The following is a 4,415-nucleotide window of genomic DNA, read 5'->3' as shown; positions in this document are numbered from 1 at the left end:
CACACACACACACACACACACACACACACACACACACACACTCATACCAAGTTAATGACGGGTGTTTGAGTGCAAATCTACTTAAGTATCTTATTATGTCTCTGGACAAAGACAGTTTTTGTTTAACATTCAACATTCCTAATTAGCTACACGACACTCATCAAACAAGATGATTTACAAAGTCTCTTCACCTTCTAAATTGTAAATTTTGCAATCATTTAAAATTTCCATCTTAGGCATTATTTCCTTGATTGACCAACTCATATGTGTGTGTGAAGGGGTGTTGTTTATTGGCAGAATGCCTCTTCCATATTGCAATGATATCTATTCTCAATACATGTCGAAAAAATATAAAAACAAAATATATAAATATACATAGAAATGTAAAGTATCATTATGGAAGTGTTTTCTTGTTTTTGTTTTCGATTTTAGTAAACCCACATTTGCATTTATACAATGAAAAGCAAAGCTGAACCACAGATTTTATTCGCCCGAGGCACAAAGGGGGATCAATCTGATTAGTTTCAATATTTATTGATACCTCTTCAGAGTGCAGGATTGAAGTGGATACTCCCTGTGACTTTTGTCTCTTGCAGCAGTGAAACACTGTCCCTGCTCCTCCTCAAAGACAGCTGCTGCTCATGAGGTAGGAGACCTCCAGACTGGTTTGTCTGTGGCAGAGGCTTCAAGTTCATGTGGACTAATCCCACTCCATTTGAGGTTGCTTTTAAGTGTCTCCTTACACCTAAGTTTAGGCCTTCCTCATTTGCATGAGCCCTGCATGAGTTTGCCATACAAGAGCTGTCTGGGTACATGGCTGTCAGTCATTCAGATGACATGACCAGTCCAGAGTAACTGAGCCTTCAGCAACATTGACTCAATGCTTGTTGAACTGCCACTGTTCAACACATTTTGGTTTGTCACTCCGTCCTGCTAGTGAATGCCCGTGATCCTGCACAGTGTCCTTATATGAAACTGTTCCAGCTGTTTGATGTGCCAGTGATATGAGGTACATATACGTATATACATATACATGCTCATACATTTCACATATAGACAAATATGCATACATGTACATAAACATATACATACATATCCATTCATCACACATACATATCCATTCATCACACATACATTCACTATGATATCAGTCAAAATATAATATTCAATCACTTCTTTATCCTTTTATGACATTAAATTGCAGACATACTGGGGCCCCAGCTCTCACTGGTTTTAGTTGAACAAATAAACCCATTACTTATGTTCTTTTCTTACTTATGTACTTTTCTTGTGACCTTATGTCCCTTTCTTTTCTTGTTTTTTTTTTTAATCTGGTACTTATTCTATTGGTCTCTTTTGAGAGACCTGCTAAATTATAAGGATGTAAACAAACCAACACTGGCTGTCATGCAGTGGAGGGGTGGGAAGGCATACATAAAGATGCACACATAGACATCATCATCATCATCATCAATTTTATGGCCCCTTTTCCATGCTCGCACAGGTTAGATGGAATTTTGTCATGGCACATTTTCTATGGCTGGATACCCTTCCTGCTGCCAACCCTCCTTATTTTCAAGCAAGGTAATATTTGCCCATGACTAGAGTTTGGGATGAAGGACACCACTTACATAACTGTGTTATTTTATTTGTGACTATCAAATAATGTCAAGACAAGGAAACTGTGACACACACACACACATACACATACGTACATGCATACATACATACATATATATATATTAGGTAGCTATATAGATAAATACATACATACATACATATACAAACATACATATACATAGATAGATAGATAGATACATACATACATACATATATATATACATACATGCACACACATACACACAATGGCCCTCTTTCAGTTTCCATGTACCAAATCCACTTACAAGGATTTGGTAAATCCAGGACTATAGTAGAAGATACTTGCCCAAGGTGTCACACAGTGAGACTGAACTAAAGACCACATGATTGCCAAGCTTCTTAACCACACAGCCATGCATGTGTCTGAGATATTTTTTTTTTATAGCTTTCCTCTCATTTATCATAAACACAATACAAAGACACTGCGATCATGACAGATGACAATGTCTGGTATTTTTTAAGATAAGAAACCATTTAGAGCAGCCCAAATTGTCATAAGAATGTCATGCTCATGTAGGCAAAGGCTTTGAGCAAACTATTCTAAATTAGATTTCTTGATCTTTAGAACTCACCATGCAAGGTACATTTGTAAAATTTTAGCTCTAAGACATTTGATGCTTTCATACACATTTTGAATAAGTTATTCAGTCTATATACAAATGCTCTCTCTTTCCCTCCCTCTCTCTCTCTCTCTCTCTCTCTCTCTCTCTCTCTCTCTCTCTCTCTCCCTCCCTCCTTCTCTCTCTCTCATAAGAATATAATCTTTCTGATGAAGATTTATTGTTAAACAGCTAATAAGCATTATTCTGAGAATATCTTTAGGGTTGAAATATTTGGGGCAGTGAAAATCATAACGAATAGCCTTGGCTTTTCTCCATAATTATATGTATGTAATGCATGTATTTATTTATTCAAATATGCAGGATTTGTTTGCTTAGGTTTAATGCATGTATTTCAGAGGAGAAAACGATATTTGAATAATTTAATCTGCTATCTTCTAATTATTACCAAGAAATTGAAGAAATTTTTTTCATTTTTAAAATCGAAGTTTAATACATTTTAATTTCTATAATTTCAGTTTATCCTAACGATGCTTTTAGATACAGGCAAAATAATATTAATGAACCCGAAATGGAGTCTGGTTAAAGGCAAATTCACATAAAATGTATAAAATACATGTTGACTGCACAGTATTTCTACATGGCACTTTTAATAAGCAATATAATTAATCTCATACACAAACATCAAAATCATCTTAAGTTGGCAAGATATCTTTAAAGCATCTCATTTGTAGAAGCTTATACTGACATATCTTATATTTTGTCATTGCTCAGTGCTGGACCAGGCAGATGTAAGTATATTTCTTTCAACAGTTCCAAAGGTCTTAAATTAATGCAGAAGAGAACTTACTACCTGTAATATATACATATAAATATATATATATATATACACACATACTACCTCTAATATATATTACCTCTGATATATATTACCTCTAATATATATTACCTCTAATATATATATATATATATAAGAAGGGCATGTGAAAACCTATCAGTTCCATTGATGAAGAAATGTGTTTGCATCTGTAACCATCTTACTTAGTTCTTTGCAAAGGCATCATTGGGAATTGGGTGACATAATGAACAAGTTGTGTGATTCATAGAAACACACGTGGGCATGTGTGTGTGTGTGATCGCTCTGTCAAAAACCTCGAAAAAGAGGGTCGAATCTCAAAGAATGGGCTTGATCTCTGAAAATAAATAAAGAACTAATTTACAGCAGGAATTCGATATAGCAGGGAATTGGCTTTGTTTGATGTGTAGGAGTAAGCTTGAACTTTGTTATATGTAGGCAATACACATAGTGAGTATGCATGACGTGTCATAGAAACAAGATCTTAGATATCCAGTTGTAGTCATCATCATCGTGATGACTACAACTGGATATCTAAGATCTTGTTTCTAGAATTAGCTAAAATATTGATCCATCAGGAACTGAAGACTGTTGAGAAATAGACACAGGTATGACTGTGTGGTTAAGAAGCTTATTGTGCAACTACATGGTTTTGGGTTCAGTCCCACTGTGTGGCACCTTGGACAAGTGTCTTCTATAATCCCAGCCAGACCAATGCCTTCTGAGTGAATTTGGTAGATGGAAACTATGAATGCTCATCTTATACAAGATATATGTGTGTGTGTGAGTATGTATGTGTATGAGTGTATGTATGGGTATGTGTGTGTATGAATGTGTGTGTGTGTGCATGTGTCCATCTATGTGTTTGTCAACACTTGATAACTAGTGTTGCTTTGTTACATCTAACTTAGCAGTTTATCAAAAGATCAATAGAATGAATACCAGACTTAAAAATTAGTACTGGGATAAATTTGTTCATCTAAAACTCTTGAATGTTGTGTTCCAGCATGGCTACAGTCAAGTGTCTGGAACAGGTATAAGGTAAAATCATAATTGCTTTTACCTTATGTAAATGTAAAATGCAAAGCTTGGGATTTCTGGGAACTCTCCTGAAGATGAATTTTTGCCAATGTAGATCTCTCCCAGTTTTTTACAGATTCCAGATTCTAGTTGCTAAGTTAATACCAGATCAAGTCAGAGAATAGAGACAACTATACAAAGAGAAGTGAGACATGAAGGTTGGCAGTTTGAGTAATCAATTATTCTAGTGTCGACCAAACTTTATTCTTTGTGTATAATGATGTTGCATAAGTAGTTTAAGTGCTGAGCGTGGGAGATTT

At 35.3% G+C, this 4,415-nt stretch overlaps 1 protein-coding gene across 4 annotated transcripts in view; it reads left to right on the top strand.

Moving 5' to 3' along the window:
* The window catches only part of LOC106878077 (uncharacterized), a 70,279-nt gene that overhangs the window by 64,763 nt on the left and 1,101 nt on the right, over positions 1–4,415 (top strand). Inside the window, exon 10 of one of the 4 annotated variants that reach the window (XR_008263484.1) lies at positions 2,738–3,010. The exons of the other annotated variants lie outside the window; for them this stretch is intronic. The gene's annotated coding sequence lies outside the window, so the exon portion shown is untranslated. The remainder of the gene's footprint in view (positions 1–2,737; positions 3,011–4,415) is intronic. 4 annotated transcript variants of the gene reach the window in all.

The sequence above is a fragment of the Octopus bimaculoides genome, chromosome 1, assembly GCF_001194135.2.
Source record: "Octopus bimaculoides isolate UCB-OBI-ISO-001 chromosome 1, ASM119413v2, whole genome shotgun sequence".
Lineage (NCBI taxonomy): Eukaryota > Metazoa > Mollusca > Cephalopoda > Octopoda > Octopodidae > Octopus > Octopus bimaculoides.
This window is presented reverse-complemented; position numbering and strand designations above follow the sequence as displayed.